This window comes from Podarcis raffonei, chromosome 8, assembly GCF_027172205.1.
Source record: "Podarcis raffonei isolate rPodRaf1 chromosome 8, rPodRaf1.pri, whole genome shotgun sequence".
In the NCBI taxonomy this organism is placed as follows: domain Eukaryota; kingdom Metazoa; phylum Chordata; class Lepidosauria; order Squamata; family Lacertidae; genus Podarcis; species Podarcis raffonei.
In genome coordinates this window covers 70,273,265-70,293,530 of record NC_070609.1, presented here as the reverse complement: position 1 = coordinate 70,293,530, position 20,266 = coordinate 70,273,265, and the positions used below count along the sequence as shown (strand labels likewise).

Below are 20,266 nucleotides of genomic sequence, written 5' to 3'. Positions count from 1 at the left end.
TGAAATGGATTTTTAGCACCTATCTAGATCTTTCTTGTAGATAGAACTATAGATCTATGAAATCCAACAAGGGGGGACCATAGAGCCCAGGTTTTGCCTGAAGTTCAGTACTTGGCATCCCCAGGTAAAAGAACTCAGCAGGGCTCAAAAGCAGACCTGCGTGAAACTCTGAAGGTGCTGCCTTAATGAGGTAAGCAAACCTCTAGTACATGCGCGGATCTGGGAGTAAGCCCTATTGAACTTAATGGGACTAACTTCTGAGCAGATTTGGACAGAATTGCGTCATGGAGACCAGTTATCCGATCTGGTATAAGGCAGCTCGGAATATGCTCCTTATAACAAAACCAGGGGCAAAGTGATGTGGCCAACACAGCAAATCCAGGGGTGCAATCCAGGACACCCCTGAAAATTTGTTATGTTGGGTTCACCATCGCCCACAGAAATGAATAGGTTTCATTTATTCTTATGGAGGAAATAAAGGACTATAATCATGATTATATCCCACCTGTCCACAAAAGTCCACAAGGTGACAAAATGGTCACTAAAAATAAGATTAAAAGTGCAACCTAAAAGAAAGAAAAAACATCCCAGGACAAAATGTAAGTTAAAAATGCGATCCTGCTTCCGTAGTTAAAATGGAACTTCTTTAGCAGTGACTGTGGCTACCATGAATAGTGGTGAAGCGTAAAAGCGATTCTTGTGAAAGAGGAAAAGAGACAGGGAGACAGTGTGCACAATACAATTGCCACCTCACAATATTGTATGCCTGTTTAAGATGCTGGGAATGCTATATCCACATTAATTCTATATACAGTGGTACCTTGGGTTATAAACATCTCGGGTTACAGACACTTCAGGTTACACACTCCGCTAACCCAGAAACAGTAGCTCGGGTTAAGAACTTTGCCCCAGGATGAGAACAGAAATCACGCGGTGGCAGCGGGAGGCCCCATTAGCTAAAGTGGTACCTCAGGTTAAGAACGGACCTCCAGAACAAATTAAGTTTTTAACCAGAGGTACCACTGTACGCCAGAGGGTTGCAAACCCAGCACCCAAAGCTGCCAGTGCACCTACCATTACCTCCTATGATGCCCACTAAGGGAGTTTGTAAATATCCCATCAAACCCCAACCCACCCCAGTTCACAAGGTAACTGTTTGCTCTTCCTGCTCAGTTGCTGTTTGCACTGGCTTGGCCTCTCCTACCCCTTAAACAGACATGCATTTCATTGGATACCAGAAATGGACACCCAACTCCCTTCCATTCTGAACAGAAGAGGGTTCCAAAACTCTTCTCTCTATGGGTGAGCATGGTAGAAGTCAGATGATCAAGCATTTCTATTGATTGTGGGGCGCCAGGGGGGCATGCTTGTGCCATTTTGCACCCCCTTCTCTTTTTAAGTTCCTTGATACGTGACAGCCATTCTGTGGCATGGTGCACAACCCACAGCATTCGCCATTTTGCGATGGGTGCCCATGCACCCCTCAAAATCCCCAGTGTTTTCACTGGACCAAAAAGGTCAGCATCCCCAAAGCTGGCACCCTCCACTGATACCCTGAATCACAACCTCCATCCGTCCAAGCCAGCACATCTTCAGTTTGGGCAATGAAGGCAAAACCAGCCTTCCACTACTGGCACAAAATGTTCCAGCCCAGGATTGAGGCTCCAAAAGGTTTTTGAATGGGTTCCTATGTCCACCAGATACATCACACCCTCCAGGGCAGAGGTAGGAGTCTGTGGGCCTCCAGATGTTGGACTACAACACCCATCGTTGCTATTGGCCATGCTGACTGGGGGTGAAGGGAGTTTGTGTTCGTCAATGCATTTTGAAAGGGGACAGGTTCCCCCCACTGCATGCCTGGTTCTAGGGCTCCAAAGAGGATAAATGTCGTCTCTCCACTCTCACACCTTAACTCATGAAAGCAGTGGTTGTGAAAATAGCAGAAAAGGCTCCACTCTTCTGCATCATCGACAAGGGAAAATATTAGGCCTGTCAATCAATTAAGATTCTTTAATTGGTTAACAACTGCCTGACTTCCTGTCAATTATTCACTCATATGTTAAGGATTGCATGTCAATTTCAGTACATTTTTCTGCGCCACCCCACCCCCCAGATTCTTGAAGGAAAGTTGCTGGTTTCTCCTGAGCACAAGACAGCTTTTGTTTATTACATTTCAAGCTACCATGAATTGCTGGAAGGAAAGGCTGCTGCTTTTGTCAAATCTGTGAATATGGAACATTTCCCTTTTCAGTAGCAATGCCCAAGCCAAAAAAAGACTCCTGAGTATAAACAGGTTTGTAGTACATGGCCACCAACTTGGATGTCTTTAAAAAAGCATAGCGCTAATTCATGGAGGATAAGGCTATTATCATTGCTTACTAACCATGATAAGGGTGGCGCTGTGGGTTAAACCACAGAGCCTAGGACTTGCTGATCAGAAGATCAGCGGTTCGAATCCCCGCAACGGGGTGAGCTCCCGTTGCTTGGTCCCTGCTCCTGCCAACCTAGCAGTTCGAAAGCACATCAAAGTGCAAGTAGATAAATAGGTACCGCTCCGGTGGGAAGGTAAACGGTGTTTCCGTGCACTGCTCTGGTTCGCCAGAAGCGGCTTAGTCATGCTGGCCACATGACCCGGAAGCTGTCTGCGGACAAACGCCGGCTCCCTCAGCCAATAAAGCGAGATGAGCACCGCAACCCCAGAGTCGGTCACGACTGGACCTAATGGTCAGGGGTCCCTTTACCTTTACTAACCATGATGGCTGCATTTGCCCTCCATTGCTAGAGGAAGGAAGCCTCTAAAAGGCAGTTGCTAGGAATCACAGGTGGGCAGACTGCTGTCGCACTCAGGTGATGCTGGAGAGCTTTCCATGGCTGGCCACAGTGAGAAAGGGATGCTGGACTAGATGGGCCTTTGGCTATTCTTACGTTCTCACCTGTCTTTTCCCTGCACATTCTTAATTGGTTTCTTCTTAATCTGATATTTTAAACCTATGTCTAAAATTTGGTCACAAGCAGCTCTGACAATGTTCTAGTGAAAAGGCCATGTGGAAATATTTAAAATACATGTACAAGTAACTTGGGTGCTCATCATGTTTGCAGCTGAGTGGCTCAGCACCCTTCTGGAAATGTAGGAGACTGCTCTCTTTTGGATTTGACTCAGGAGCAGGATATTAAAGGGGCACAGATGTGTGGCATATGACTTGCAAAAATTAACCCGGCTGTGGGTATGCATGATTTTCAGTTCCCAACAGGCAAATTACATATTCCCCAGTTGTCCTGCACAGAGCATAAGGAGTTATAGCTAGCTAAGTTATATGCAAAGTAGATCCATTCAAAATAGTGGATCCAAGTTGGTCATGCCCATTCATTTCAATGGGCATTCCCTGAGTAGAACTAATATTGGATAGTTTCTGAATAGAAGACTGTAGTAGAGAAGTCTGCACTTTTGAGTAAGAAACAATGCACAATAAAGACTATGTTTTTTTTCAATACACAGTTGGGCCAGGTCTGCATTGAGCAAGAGATTAGACCAGATCACCCCTAAATTAGTGCAGAGCTGTGTTAGGATGTAAAATAGTGTGAGTCCATTTTTGAAAACGTCATCTGATTATGTGGGCAACCGTCCCCAATATGTTGGAAATATTTACAGAAGTAACTGGGAAATCAGTGTACGTACAACCTGAGCAGAAACACAGGGCTGGATTAACCATTAGGCCATTATCCTTAGGCCCTCATACTTTTTAGGTGCTCTGTTTCCCAGCTCATTGGATGAGCTTGGTCCATGGTTGCTCTTGTGAAGGTAGATGGAAGGGAAACCCACACTTGCAACGTAAGTCCATTGGAGAAACAAACTGGTTCATGACTCTGCCACAGCCAAAGCTCAGGAAAAAAATAATCAAAGGATTGTGTCCAGTGTAGGTCTACTTAGAGTAAACCTATTGAAGTGAATAGGCAAATCAAAATGAGGTCCATTAATTTCAGAGGGTCTGCTGTGAGTAGGCCTTGGTTGGATTCAATCAAACACACATACATCTTAATCTCAGGGTTGTGGGTTTGAGTCTCACGTTGGGCAAAAGATTCCTGCATTGCATGGGGTTGGACTAGAAGATCATTGTGGCCCCTTCCAACTCTGCAGTTCTATGAGTCTACAAATGATTTGTGCTTGGAGATTTCCCTCTTTGTTTTGAATATACTTGCTCATTTAAATCCCACCACCACCACTACTCTTTAATTTTTATTTATTTATTTATTTGCTTAAACCCAGATACCACCACCTCAGTGGTACATATGCGTCTTTCTAACTCCAGCGAACCATCTGCTCCCCCCCCAACTTCCCTGAATATTAAGCAAAATTCATCTGAGAACATCTGCAGCAAAGAGATAAAACTTGCTGAAGGTGATAGGAAGGCGTACCAACACCCCCCACCCCAGTAAAAGTAAAATAAAAATCAAGGGCTGTCATAGTTAATGTGAATAATCTAGTTCTAAAGGCACTGTCAATGTGAAGGGGTGGGGAGGACAGATATAATAAAGCCCATCTGGATGACGTACACCCCAGTGGAATCTTTATGGGATTGGCTTAGGCATACTATAAGATTACCTGACTGTCATGCTAATTCTCAATGACTTGCACTTGGGAAGAGGCAGGCTTTTCAGGAGATTTCATATGAGCAAAAAAAAAAGGTAGATTTTAATCGGACGTTGCTGCAGAGTTCCCCCATTAGCTAGATAAGCCCTGTATGGTGTCTTTCAGGAGCTGGGAATTTTGCACCACACCTGTTAAGAGGTTATGTTGACAAGGTGGGGCACAAACGGCACCATTAAGCCAGTGCCTTAAACCATCTGACACCTCCCTGTTTGCCGGCTCCTTGAATTACAGCCCAGTTGCCTGCCGTTTACAGAGACTGGCTGTGCTCTGCACGCCTCTCTCTCCCGAGGTGTTCCCGACTACCGGAAGGAGGTGACTGGCACACAAGATTGTGGCCTTTAGTACTGTTGACACCGGGATCAAGCCAGGGAGCGTCCTGTTTTATAGACAGCAATTCCCCTAAGTGGGCCATAAATACACGTAGTCACCAAGACCTATCAGCTGGATTTCGCCACCTCAGCCTTGGTTTGTTTAACACACTCCCCCTCGGCAGCCCAATCAACTGATTCACAGCATTGAGGCTGGCTCAGAATACAAAATAAAAAAAATACGATAATGATAATGTGATAATGATGTGATAACAGTCAGAGCAGAATGGTAGGGACAGGGCGGGGAACATTTTTTAATCCTGAGGGCTGAATTGCCTTCTGAGCAACCTCCTAGTTTCACGCACAGCTCTTTATGCTCCATTGAGGCTCTGCCTTGTCCATCCAGGGCAAGCAAGAAGCATGGTCAGAGTTCAAGGAGGTGCTCTAGCCAGACAAAAAGACTCAGGATGTGAAGTAGGGCCAGTGTTGAGTGTGGCCTGGGAAGGGGACTTGAGGATTCCCCATCCAAGTGTTTGGCACTTCCTCTGAGGTCAGCATTTGGGGGGGGGCAGACTAGTAAATTTTGTGGGACGCTGCTTTTCATTCTCACCTCAAAAAAAGATATTATAGACCTGGGAAAAGGTTCAGAGAAGGGAAACCAAAACGATGAAAGGGATGGAGCAATTCTCCTACAGTTGCAGCATGAGCTACCTAGCAGTTCGAAAGCACGTCAAAGTGCAAGTAGATAAATAGGTACCGCTCCGGCGGGAAGGTAAACGGTGTTTCCGTGCGCTGCTCTGGTTCGCCATAAGCGGCTTAGTCATGCTGGCCACATGACCCAGAAGTTGTACGCCGACTCCCTCGGCCTATAGAGATGAGCGCCGCAACCCCAGAGTCGGCCACGACTGGACCTAATGGTCAGGGGTCCCTTTACCTTTAAGTAGGAGGAAAGGGACGCAGGTGGCGCTGTGGGTTAAACCACAGAGCCTAGGACTTGCCAGTCAGAAGGTTGGCGGTTCGAATCCCTGCGACGGGGTGAGCTCCCGTTGTTCCGTCTCTGCTCCTGCCAACCCAGCAGTTCAAAAGCATGTCGAAGTGCAAATAGATAAATAGGTACCACTCCGGCAGGAAGGTAAACGGCATTTCCGTGTGCTACTCTGGTTCGCCAGAAGTGGCTTAGTTATGCTGGCCACATGACTTGGAAGCTGTACGCCGGCTCCCTCAGCCAATAAAGCGAGATGAGCGCTGCAACCCCAGAGTCGGCCATGACTGGACCTAATGGTCAGGGGTCCTCTTACCTTTATGTAGGAGGAGACAAACACTGCTCTCCCCCCCCCACAACCCTGTGAGGTAGGTTAGGCTGAAGGACAGTGACTGGCACAAGGTCAACCAGTGAGCTTCATGGCTGAGTGGTGGGTTTCAGAAGGTGCCTGGTGTGGGAGAAGTAGAAGTTTTTGCCCCTCTCTCATAATATTAGAACCCATGGACATTGGATGAAGCTGAATGTTGGACAGATTCGCAGAACTGTAGAGCTGGGGGGACCCTAAGGGCCATCTAGACCAACCCCCTGCAAAGCAAGAATCTCAACTAGATCCTATATGACAGACGGCCAGCCAGCTTCTGTTTTAAAAACCTCCAGTGATGGAGAGCAGGCCATCTCCCGAGGGAGTTCCGTTCTACTGTCAAACAGCTCTCACTGTCAGAAAGTTCTTCCTGAAGTTTAGTCAGAATCTCTTTTCTTCAACATAGTGCATTGTCAACACTATGAAATTAGCCTCCCAGAAGAGGTCATGGCAACCACCAACTTCTATGGCTTTAAAAGTGAGATTAGACAAAATTAATGGAGGATAAAGCTTTTAATGGCTTCTAGCCATGATGCCTTCATTCTACCTCCACCATACGTATGACTCTGAACATCAGTTGCTGGGAGCAGTGGTGGACCTCACGGTCTTGAATTGTAGCGATGCCAAAATTTGGCACCCCCACCTCTTGCACCCCATTCTAAATAATAGTTGTGGCATCCCCTTGCGGAGCCTCCAAGGCTCTGCGCCCAGGGCGACCAAATGGGTCACGGTTCCCTAAAACTGCCTCTGCTAGGAGTCACAATTGGGGAGAATTGCCATTGCACTCAGATCCTGCCTCGACCTGATGGAGCAAGGCTTTTCTTATGTTCTCCCCAAGAAAGTGGGCACACTCCAGGGAAAAGCTAAATTAGCATCAAAACACCATTCAATTTTGGGTCTTTCTCTTGTATGCTTTCCTCCCTTTTCATTTCCTTCCTCTCCTCTCTTTTCCTCCTCCCCTCTCCACACACCTTCCCTGTATGGTTGATTATCTGCAATATTTGATGGATTAAAAAGTAAAATAAAATTACCCAAAGCTGTCACTCTCGGGCTATTTTTAATCTACTGTAGGTGAAAGATCAGGAGACATTATTTGGGGCCAGGAAAGATTTACAATGTCCTCAACACAGTGCTATGGGGTAGATGGTAGATGGGTTGCCGCAGGACAAAGGATTGAAAGCACTGAACTCTGCCCACCGCTGCCCACCTCCCCAGAAGTCACTGCCACTGTGCTGATGATGATCACATTTATGTTTGGAGGCTAAATTCTCTGCAAGAAAGGAATTTCATAAATGTTTAACAGAGGCACCTAAATATGCTGTAATGCAGTCTCTGTGCTTCCAACATGGTAAGTATCTTACATATTCACATGGTTCAAGTATTGTTGGTTGTGGCCCAATGAGTTCTACTCAGAGAAGACCCAATGGCACCAACAGCCATGAATTTCAATGGGTCTACTTGGTTAACATGGATTTCCTTTTGTCCCATTGCTACCCCTCGGGGGAGGGCCTGCTCTTTAGCGTCCAATTGGAGCAAATTCTATCCCCCCAATTCTATCATTTCAACAAGCCTGTGAGTCAGGTTAGTGTAAGACAGTGATGGCCAAACTCGGCCCTCCAGCAGTTTTGGGACTACAATTCCCATCATCCCTGACCACTGGTCCTGTTAGCTAGGGATGACAGGAGTTGTAGTCCCAAAACAGCTGGAGGGCCAAGTTTAGCCATCACTGGTGTAAGAGATAGCGACCTACCCAAAGTCACCTGGGAAGCTTCATTGTCGAGGGTGGGATTTGAACCCCCGTCTCCCAGGTCCTAGTCAAACACTCCAACTGCTGCACCACACTGTGGTTCACTTACAATATTTGATCGGCCAGTTGTTTGGGGTGGTGGTGGGGAAGTGGGGGGTTGTGCCTTCCAACCCTAGACTCCACTTCTGCACTTGCTGAAGCTGCCTACAGATAGTCCTGTTTATCTCAGCTATTTTCTCGGGATAAAAGACGGCTTCCCTAGCAGTTCCAGAGAACCTAACATCTGTTTAGCAGACACCTTTATGACACACTGGCTCCTCCAGCAAACATGCTAAGATTTAGAGAGAAATAATGGTAAATCTTGCATAGGTGCGAACCAAAACACATGGGAGGCAGAACCCTGCCAAGAAAACTAAACTACCGGCTCCCCCAGCTCTGCCGATGATCCAGGAATTTATCAAATTGTAAACTGGCCAATAAAAGCAACGGCACTTAAATCATCCCAGCAGTTTCACTGCAGCAGGCTGGGTACTATGCAAAAGACTCCCCTGAGCCCTTGAGATGAAAGGATCCAGTCACCCAGTATTCTTCCAAACACCTCCCGCTTAAATTCCTGGTAGGTCCGTGGTAGGTGATTTGCAAAAGAATGTTGAGAGTTTCCTACTCCCAAAGGTATAACAATGGCAAGTAAAATAAATTAGCTCCTGCTGTTTGTTTATCTCTTGACCTCAGTCTTCCACACCTGTAAAATAGGCATTTTAAGTGATTGCCTATAGCGCAGCAAAAATGGGACAATCACCACCAGAACATTTGTGGCGTAATCAGTTACAAGATTTCATCAGACTGGAAATGAAGAAGTACGTCCACCCCAAACCTTTTGCAGGTGCAAAAAGCTTTGAAAGAGGGGGTTCTGTACAACCAACCCAATACCACCATCAGCACAAATCATCATGAAGGCATAACATAAAGGATATCTAGACTGGGGCCCCAAGAGCATAGAATTGTATAGTTGGAAGGGACCCCCAAGGGACATCTAGTAGACACTGTCTGATGCAGGAATTACGGCTAAAGAATCCCTGACAGCCATCCAGTGCTGTTTAAAAACCTCCAATGGAGGAGAGTCCACCACATTCCAAGATATCTTGTTCCACTGTCAAACGGTTCCTCCCATTGAGAAGTTCTTCCTTATGTTTATTCAGAATCTCCTTCCTTGCAATATGAATTCCTTGGCTTGGGTCCTACCCTCTGGAGGAGCAGAAAACAAGCTTGCTCCATCTTCCATGTGGCAGCCCTTCAGTTATTTGAAAATATGGCTCTCCGATCCCTTCTCCGTCTTCTCTCTCTCCCCCATGCTTAACAAGCTCAGCACAAGGTTTGATAGCACAGATCCCAGATGCCAAATTGACTCTTCCTCCCCCGCCATTTTTAATAAAACCAACAGAATCCTTTGCCTTGGACTCTGCACAGCGGGAGAGGTGAATCAGTCGGAAAGAGCTTTTCTCCTCTGCGCAAAGGAGACTTGCAATTTGTCATGCGTGTTGCTGGGAGGAAAGGAAGGAAGAGTGAGTCCAGCTCTCCGGATCTTCAAAACAAAGCAACGGCTTGGGATACAGTGACCCCCGCCAAGTGGGCACAGGCTCTGTATGCTTCAATGGCAGCTTACCAGAGATGCTCTTCCCACTGAAATCCACATTTCTTCCAACTTTGTCGTTATGAGTCACCACTTAGGTACACACTAGCTTGCGGGAAAGTGCCTCTGTAGAAATGAACAGCATGCGGCAGTGAATTTTGCGTCTCTCCCCCCTTTACACAGTCCCTGCAAGGCTTTCAGCTTTGCCCATGTCTCAGAAGTGGATGAAAATTCAGGTGAGTTGCGGGAATGCAAAAAAAAGGCCTATCTCTCGCACGGATAGCGCCAGCCATCCTAATTTAAACACACCCCTTTAGTACAGAAGTATTATTTGGGTAACGCAGAAGGCTGCTCCCTGAGCATGTACAAAGTGCTGCATTTCATCACCAAACAGACTGTCCCCACAACCTAGCTTTGTGAACAGGCACTGCTCAGGGATATAGCACATACTTTGTAGGAAGTAAGGCCAAGGTTCGACCTCCAACAGCTTCAGGTAGTGCTGGAAAAGACCCTTGCCCAACATCCTAGACAATGCAGACAGACCCCAGGAAGATGGCCCTCAGTGCAGACAGCCCTTCCCAACACCACTTGGGCCCCTCAACGCCACCGGTGCTGCTGTAGTCATTAGGCTTGGCTCCCTATTTGGGAATTGTGCAGATGTTGTAATGGGCCAAGGACAAGCTAATGCAGACTTGGGAGAGAAGGTGCTGTTCTGTGCTGTCTGGGGCTGATGGGAACTGTAGTCCAAAACGTCTGGAGGGCACCAGGTTGATGATGACTGCCTTATGCAAACCACTGCCTCTAATCCTCAGCTCTAATTTTATAGTGATAACATATTTAGGGGTTGGTTTGTGTTTTTATTTTGCAAAATACCTCGTGAACGTTTCTGTTTCAAAAAGGCAACCTTGAGATATTATTAACGAGCCAAACAAAGAAACCTCGCCAAGGAGACAAGCAGTGACTTCCCAAAATAGACCCACTTGCTTCGCTGTTTTCTCCTTTATCATTACCAAAAGGATAGCGAAATTTCTATATAGTGTCAAGGGCCCCTGGTGGACTCCTTATCTGGCCTCCCAGTTTTTCTGTGGCATTGTCCCAGCCCATAAGATTACTTCTAATAGTATGGGTGGGGTCATGGTTAGGGGGGGATGGAGCAACTTCCCTATGAGAAGAAGTTACAATATTTGGGGCTTTTTAGATTGGGTGGGGGGAGGCAAGTAAGGGGGAGGGGTGGTGGAGGTGTACGAAATTATGCGTGATGTGGAGAAAGCAGAGAGAGAAAAGTTTTTCCACCCCATCTCGTAAGACTTGAACTCAGCGAAGCTGAATGTCAGACAGGCAAATGAAAGCTCTTCACACAGCGCATAAACTATAGAATTTGCTCCTACATGATGTAGTGCTGGCCAACAACATGGATGGCTTTAAAAGATTTAGATCATGGAAGATAAAGCTATCTGTGGCCACAAGCTACTCTGGCCACGTTCCACTTCCACTGTTGGGAGGCAGTACAGTGGTACCTCGGGTTAAGAACTTAATTCGTTCCGGAGGTCCGTTCTTAACCTGAAACTATTCTTAACCTGAAGCACCACTTTAGCTAATGGGGCCTGCCGCTGCTGCTGCGCTGCCCCGCGTGATTTCTGTTCTCATCCTGAGGTAAAGTTCTTAACCCGAGGTACTATTTCTGGGTTAGCGGAGTCTGTAACCTCAAGCATCTGTAACCCGAGGTACCACTGTATGCCTTTGTATACTAGTTGTTGGGAATTGCAGGTGGAGAAAGTGCTGTTGTGCTGACGTCTTGATTGAAGGTTTCCCATGGGCATTTGGTTGGTCACTGTGAGAGCAGAATGCTGGACCAGATGGGCCTTTGGCCTGACCTAGCAGCAAAGCTCAGCCTGATCCAGTAGCCTTCATCTCCTTCAACTAGTTGTTAGAAGAGAGAAAGCCCACTATAAACTCTTTCGCTTCCCCCAGCATCTCTTCCTTAAATCAGGGAGGTCAAAACGTCTGTCACCTTGGTGGGAAGGCAGGTTGGAAGACTTGTTATAGGAGGCCCTGCTAGACACATGTCAATCAGGAGGGGCTGCCAGAAAAGGGAAGAGGTGACCTCCTGTTTGTGCTAAAAGGATTCCTTTGGTGTTAATTGGCAGCGTGACACAGGGATGTCTGCAGTGAGCACAAGGGTCAACTCCAGGCCCTCTAAAGACCCAAAGCCAAAGCGAAACATAAATATGCCTTGTATAAATGGGAGAGGTGCAAGAAAGGAAAATTGATGTGGGGCTAGGAAAGCTGGTTTGCGAGTTGCCGGTTTGGTAATTTTTTTCTCTCCATTCCATAGCTAACTTGGTCTTGTCTGGCATTAGGGAAATAAATTTGGGGGAGAAGGCAAGTTCCCCCTCCCTCAAACAACACACGTTTTGCTGCTCCTAGGACTGCAATATTATCCCAGGTACCTGTCTAACATGGGGCCTAAGAGCATTCCAATTCTGGTCACTGTGGGTGGATCTACACTGGACATTTAAAGTACATATAATGCGCAGCTAAAGTACACAACTTCCCCCAGGAAACCTATGAACTGCAAGCTTGTTAGGGGTGCTAAGAATTGTTCAGAATATTTTTTGCCTGCAATTTACATGGGTGTTACGTTCCATGGATCTTGCCTAAAATCACGTATGGCAGGTGGGATTGCTAAAGTCTTTCCCCCTGGAAACCTGCCCCTTAAAGCCCCCTTTTTAATTCCCCTCCCCCAGCACATAAAGCAGAATGCACACAAATTAGAAGTGTGTAAGTTGCAGGCTCAGGGCACATCAGCAAAGAAACTGCAGGTGGAAAAGGTTCAGAAAAGGGCAAGGAGAACAAACAGGGGGCTGGAGCAACACCCCAACGAGGAAAGGTTACAACATTTGGAGCTTACTGGTTTTGGAAAAAAGGCAAGTCTGGAAGGGACACAGCAGAGGCTTATAAATTTATGCAGAGTGTGGGGAAAGTGGATAGGGATAAGCTTTTCCCTGCTCAGAATACCAGGCCCCAGGGGTACCCAAAGAAGCAAACTGCTGGAAGGTTCAGGACATATACAATAAAGTACTTCCTCATGGAACGCGTGTGGCGCTGTGGGTTAAACCACAGAGCCTAGGACTTGCCGATCAGAAGGTCGGCGGTTCGAATCCCCGTGATGGGGTGAGCTCCCGTTGCTCAGTCCCTGCTCCTGCCCAGTGGCGTAGCGTGGGTTGTCAGCACCCGGGGCAAGGCAAGTAATTTGCGCCCCCTAACCCGTGGATTTGCGCCCCCTAACCCGTGGATTTGCACCCCCTAACCCTAACCCCCAGATGTTGCGCCTGGTGCGGCCGGCCCCCGCTGCACCCCCCACGCTACGCCACTGCTCCTGCCAACCTAGCAGTTTGAAAGCACGTAAAAGTGCAAGTAGATAAATAGGTACCGCTCCAGCGGGAAGGTAAACGGCATTTCCATGCGCTGCTCTGGTTCACCAGAAGCGGCTTAGTCATGCTGGCCACATGACCCGGAAGCTGTACACTGGCTCCCTTGGCCAATAAAGCGAGATGAGTGCCGCAGCCCCAGAGTCGGCCACAACTGGACCATTAGGTCAGGGGTCCCTTTACCTTTACTTCCTCACTCAGCGCTATAGTTAAACCATGAAATTTGTTCCCACAAGAGGCAGTGAGGGCTACCAACTTGGATGGCTGCAAAAGGGACAAATGCATGGAGGTAAAGTGGCTACTAGCCACGATGGCTACGTTCTCCCTCCGCTGTCAGAGGCAGTATGCCTCTGTATGCCCAGCTGTTGAGCATCACAAGCAGGGAGAGTGCAGCTGCACCCGTGTCCTGCTTGCAGGGCTTCTCAGAGGCTTCTGGTGGACCATGAGAACAGGATGCTGCAGTGGACGGGCCATTGGCCTAATCCAGCAGAGCTCCCCTTATGCAAGTCTGAAAACTTCCCCTATAAAGGGGAAGGAGAAAGGAATTCATCTAAAATAAAAACATGTGGACACAAAGGATATATAAATAGAGTGGAAATGGTGAAAGTCAGGGTAAATGAATACCAACAGCTAATGGAGGTCCTTCAACAACATACAGTGGTACCTCAGGTTACATAAGCTTCAGGTTACATACACTTCAGGTTACAGACTCCGCTAACCCAGAAATAGTGCTTCAGGTTAAGAACTTTGCTTCAGGATGAGAACAGAAATCGTGTGGCGGCGGCATGGCGGCAGCAGGAGCCCCCATTAGATAAAGTGGTGCTTCAGGTTAAGAACAGTTTCAGGTTAAGAACGGACCTCCAGAATGAATTAAGTACTTAACCCGAGGTACCACTGTACAGTGGTACAGTGGTACCTCTACTTATGTTCACCTCCGGTTACGTATTGTTCAGGATATGTACGAGGCAAACCCGGAAGTATTTTTCTGGGTTTCGCCATGTGCACATGTACAGAAGCAGTCCCTCCGGTTGCGGAAAACTTGGGATCCAACCGGAGCTCCGGAACTGATCCTATCCGCAACTGGAGGTACCACTGTATAACCTTGGAGTGTGCATGGGCTCTGGGCATAGACCACCAATGTGAGCAGAGGGGTGTTAGTTAGAACAACTCCTCAAGTGCCCCTATTTTCACCCGTGAGATGTTGGGGAATATGGAACCAGTCCTATCCCCTTCCTACAAGTGTCCCTTCAGCAAGGTGGGTTAAGCTTACCTATTCAGCTTCACAGTCCAGCCTGGCATTCTGCTCTTCAGGCGAGTCAGAGGAGATCCAGGTCACTGCACAACAGAATCCCCTGAGGAGACACTTGCTTCTGAGGAGCGGCATGACACCGTACCACCAGTCCCAAGGCCTCTGCCGAAAGAGAGAGGAAGAGGCCTTGGTCCAAGCCTGCGAGCAAAAGGAAATTTGAGGTGAGTGATTTCACCTGGGTCAACCAGAACATTCTTTTCTGCTGCATTTTGCTTGAGGCAGTGGAGAGGGAATTAGGGAAAGTGGTTGCACCTGGGGCCAGCTCAGTCAGATGGTTTGTCTGCTGTTTGTTCTAGGCCATTCTGAAATGTGGAATTTTTATTATAGCGGTCTCTCTCTCTCTCTCTCTCTCTCTCTCTCTCTCTCTCTCTCTGTGTGTGTGTGTGTGTGTGTTTAGGGTGTTGTAAACCACTTCGTGCAGGTATTGAGAACCTTTGACCCTCCAGGATGTTGTCGGACTACAACTCCCATCATCCTTAGCCATGCTAGGTGGGGTTGATGGGAGATGTAGCTCAGCAACATCTTGGGCGGGTTGGGGTTTCATTTTCCAAAGGTTCCCGGTTCCTAGCTTAGAGACTTATTTGAAGCTTGAAGTGGGATATAAATCACCTGAATAAATAAGTAAGTAAGTAACACTTGCTGGGCCTCTTAAAGCTATATACACATCATACTCAACCGGCTTTTCCTAAGTGGTGCTTGCCACATAGCTCTCTTAACTCAGCAGACAAACTCTCAACGACCATGAGTGCTCTCTCGTACGCTCTTGGGTTTTCTGTAGTGCCACGCTTTCCAAACAGGTTTGCTGCTGCTGAACTAAATAACAGCCACTTGACTTAGGTCAAGGGAGCTGAAGTCCGGAGGCCACGCCGCCTGCCCGGACTTCCATGCCAATTATCAGCGACTTGGACGACTCGCAGGAGAAGGGCGTCAGGGAATGGATGCTGGTTATCTGAGCGGCAACAAGCAGCAATTTGTCCGTGGAGAAAAGGGACATGGGGCTTCAGAGATAAAAGTGTATTTTTGAGGGGGGAGCAGGGGAAAGGAGGGTGGGTCTTTCAGAACAGCACCAGCACAAACATCTAAGGAGAAAAGCTGGTTTTGTCTTGCACACACACCATATGCATAAAGCTCATTTAAAGCACGTCTTCCCTGCTGAAGAACTCTGGGAACTGTAGTTTGCTAAGGGTGCAGGGAAATGTAACCACGTGAAGTGGTAAACTGCAATTCCCAGGATTTGGTGCTTTGTGTGCATGCACACACTTTAAATGTATGGTGTGCCTGCAGTTGTTGGCTTTGAGGAGAATTTGAGAGTCTTAAGAGTTTCTTTAAAGTATGTGTATGTGTGTGTGAGATTGAGATCTTTTTTTCTTTTGAAATGATTGAATATCTTGTTGTGGCTTATCTTCTTTGAAGTGGCATTTGGCAACAAGTGAGGACGGGGGGGGGGGGTGACCCTGGACACAGCGTAAAGGAAACTTTCCCCCCAGTTTGATAGACCTGCCTTCAAAGACAGCTGAATATATATGTGAATATTCAGTATACTTCCCTGAAAAATTTATTGCTGTTGTTCTTGGATAGATAGAGGTTCTGCCTTGGATAGATAGATGTTCTGGGTTCCCTTCCCTCTGCCACATTTTTATTTCTATACTGCAGGCTTTTCCAACATGGTGCCCTCCATATGTTTTCGACTATAGCTCTCATCAGCCCTAGCCAGCACATGGGAGTTGTAGCTCAAAACATCCAGAGGGCCTGAGGCTGGCATATGGAGATTATATCTCATTTATGTTTTACACACTGCTTTGAAGGCATTTTTTGGTGAACTAGTGCCTTTAAAATAACATTTTTTTAAAAAAAATGCAAATAAAAGAACATATAATTTCAACTTGATTGTATAAGCAGATAAACACTAGTTTTAATATCTAGGCCATAAATTTCATATATTCAGGATAACCTGATTTTCAGGATTACCTTGTAAAAGTACCAAGTAGGGCAGGGAGTGATCCAAAATCCTGGAGAGTTGCTGCCAGCCAGTGTAGACAATACTGAGCCGGATGGACCAATAGTCTGACTTGCTATAAGACAGCTCCCTATATTCCCAATGCTTGGGTGTGTAGTTCCATGAGGATGCTGGACGTTATCTCCCTAAATTCACTGGCAGACTTCCACACTATGCATTTAAAGCAGATTCAACACACTTTTAAAGCACATTACAGTGGTACCTTGGGTTACATACGTTTCAGGTTACAGACTCCGCTAACCCAGAAATAGTGCTTCAGGTTAAGAACTTTGCTTCAGGATGAGAACAGAAATCGTGCTCCAGCGGCACAGCGGCAGCAGCAGGAGGCCCCATTAGCTAAAGTGGTGCTTCAGGTTAAGAACAGTTTCAGGTTAAGAACGGACCTCTGGAACGAATTAAGTACTTAACCCGAGGTACCACTGTACTCCCATCAAAGAATCAGAGGAACTGCAGTTTAGGCCTCACAGAGCTACCATTCTCAGCACCCTGAACAAACGACAGCTCCTAAGTTTCTTTGGGGGGGGGGAGTCATGTGCTTTAAAAGTGTGTTGAATCTGCTTTAAATGCATCGTGTGGATCTGCCCGATTTTGTGACAGTCTCTATTCATAGATATGTCCCCCCAAAAAAGGCACAGTCTGGTGGCTGGGGAAACTATTTCCCCAGTTCTTTTCAAAAGTATTCCCTTGGGGGCTCTCCACATCTCTCTCGAACAGCTTCACTGCTGGCTCCTCTAGCTCCAAACAAGAATCAACTGACATGATCCAGATCGGAGGAGGGTGGTGTATCTCACACAATCAGCTTCCTGCAATTGAAGAAGTTGCTCTGGGCCCTTGGCTTGTCTTTCTTCACAGGCAGAAGCCCTGGTGGTGATGCCTTGCTGGAATCCAGGGGCTCCTGACTAACACGTTTTCAAAGCTGCATCCTGGATGCCGGAAGGCTTGCTCTCTCCTCCTTGACCTGAACAAAATACAAGATCCAGCAGGAAAGTATGGTTTCATTCATTTATTTTGAGGATTTGTAGACCACGTGGTTGCAATTAGTCTAATGCTGCATTCACATGGCCGTATTATTCTGTTTTTATGACTTTTTCCTAACTCGTTGTATTTGAGCTTCCACATGATGTGAAAAGCCTCTTCTATAGAGCAAGTTTAGCAATCATTTCTGTGTCATTGGCTTCCAGGGGGAAAAAAATCAATTTGCAGATTATATGGAAACGAGTGCTCTATATTCCGCTGTACTTCCAGAAGTGGCTTTTTACATCCAGTGAAAGCTCAAATATAATGGGGAAATTAACAGTTCGGGAAACATAGTGGAAACGGAATGAAGTGCTGTTTGAATGCAGCCTCAACAGTGTGCAGGAGACTTGATGCAATTAAATTAAAAATGAGTTATAGCTATACACGTAAAATTAAATTTTGAACCCTGCTGGAATTAGGGAAAAAAGTCTTTAGTAGGTGGTGGAAGTTCAACAGGCAGGGAGCTTGTCTGTCCTTAACTGGAAGGGAGTTTCATAAAATACTGAACACACGACTCCTGGTGGATATGAGTCGTGCATCCAAGTCACAGGGGACCATTAACATTGACTCCTCCCCAGTCACCTTTACATTCCACCCAGATCAGCCTTTCAAAGTGAGGATGACTGCAAATAGAGGATGGTCCTCTGCAAAATGGGACACAAATGCACCCTACAGTAGCCGCTGTCACATACAGCTAGGAATGGGCAAATAAGTCAATTTCAGTTTCTCTCTGTTTCCCATTCCCCCACAATCTTAAACTCACATTTCTACATCAGCTTGCAATTTTTATTATTATTTAAAAGTCCACTTACACATAGGGTTGCCATATTTCATAAAGTGAAAATCTGGGCACAAGAGAATCCGAACTACACTTTTAACATGGGTTGCCATACACCTGTATTTCCCCAGACATTTTGGCTGCTTTTTGAAAATTCCACCTGGATGCTATTTTTGGCAGATGAATCCCAGCTGTGTCTGGGAAATTCTGGGTGTACGGCAGCCCTACTTAAAACATTCACCAGCTTTTTAGTGCCCGTTTTTATGCAATTTTGCTTATACACATTTTTGCAGAGCAATATTCCCTAATATAATGCATCATTTTCATTAATATACGTATTTTTTAAATGCACACTTGACCCTAGTATATGCGTTTGTGTATGCATGACTCAGCTAGAGAACTGCATTGCAAAATTCGGGGAAATTGGCATTTTGAAATATGGCTGTTTTGCTGTTCACATATTGTTCCAGAAAGTGTGATTCAGGTAGATTTGCCTTTAACTGTGAACTGAATCCAATTCCCCCGCCATCTCCGGATCTAGAAGCGACCTAATTTAATTCTATGTCTGTAGGACTCCTCCTACACACTACCTCAAGAACTGCAAACACCATTCCCTTTCCACTAGCATGAGCGCTCTCTCTCTCTCTCTCTCTCTCTCTCTCACACACACACACACACACACACACACACACTTACATTCTTTGGCTTTGTTCAAATTTTGCCTGAGGAAGTCTTCTGAAGAACTCCAAAGCTTGCTCAGGAAACTGTGACTAATAAAGGTATTATGTCACTGGGGCATTTGTGATTTCTCCACCCCTCCATCAAGACAGCAGGTTATTTTGGAATGCCTATTTTGTAAGAATCAAAATATCATTTCAAACAGAAAGTAATAACTGGGGGTGGTGTGGCTTTTTTTAAAATATATGTAAAAAAGTGCTGTACTTTTCGCAAAATTCAAAACCCCAAACTATGGCAAGGCGATTAAGGGTTATTGTCTTGCGTATTTAAAACAAAGCATTCTGCTAATATTCTTTCATTCTTTGCTTCCTGCCAAAAGGGTAAGGTGGGCACACAAAAGCATCCAATCATCTGTTTTGAAGTCCAGGTGTGCTTTGCAGTAAGGATGGAATTAACTGCTCATGTGCCTATTTTTATTTTTTTGCTAGAACAGAAGAAGATGCTTTACACGCAAGATTAATCCATGTGGTTCAATACTGTTTACAATGACTTGTAGTGATTCTCTAGGGTCTTAAGACAGTGGTCTAGTTCAGTCCTTCCTGGAGATGTCAGGGAATGGAACTGGGAAAAGCAGATACTCTACCACTGAACTATTTATTATCAGTTCCCGTGAGAATAGCAAACTGATTGCAGTTGCACTATTTCTACACTGGCAAGAGTTTCATGGCATGCGCTTTGGACTGGTGATGCTCTGTAACACCTAGTAAGGATTTGTTTAAACAATCACAGGTTTGCTACCTTAGCCAAGGCCATTTGCCCAGACAAGGAATTCAGAGGTGTTTCAGAACTCTTGAAAATGCATGTCCACAGCCCCTGGGCATGTGGAAACATGATAAGCTCAGGGAGTGCATCTCAAAGCAGACCTACATATTTGGAGGAGGGGGGATGTGGTGCAGTCTTCTTGGGACTCTAGCATTTTGAAAAACAAATGTGGTGCATTGTATAATTGAACAAATCCTTCCTTTGACAACACCCTGTTCCTTCACTGGGCAAAAGGACTGGAGTCTAGTTTTCTCTCTGCCAGACTGAACTCCCCCCCCCCATGGTAAGGTAAACGTAAAGGGACCCCTGACCATTAGGTCCAGTCGCGGATGACTCTGGGGTTGCGGTGCTCATCTCGCTTTATTGGCCAAGGGATCCGGCGTACAGCTTCCAGGTCATGTGGCCAGCATGACTAAGCTGCTTCTGGTGAACCAGAGCAGCGCACGAAAATGCCATTTACCTTCCTGCTGGAGCGGTATAGCATTGTATACCGCTATTTATCTACTTGCACTTTGACGTGCTTTCGAACTGCTAGGTT

The 20,266-nt window shown here is 46.3% G+C and overlaps 1 long non-coding RNA gene across 1 annotated transcript in view; it reads right to left on the bottom strand.

The window, feature by feature from the left end:
• Positions 1-14,383: 14,383 nt before the first annotated feature.
• The window catches only part of LOC128419693 (uncharacterized), a 31,720-nt gene continuing 25,837 nt past the window's right edge, over positions 14,384-20,266 (bottom strand). Inside the window, exon 3 of the long non-coding RNA XR_008331898.1 lies at positions 14,384-14,554. This is a non-coding gene — a long non-coding RNA (uncharacterized LOC128419693). The remainder of the gene's footprint in view (positions 14,555-20,266) is intronic.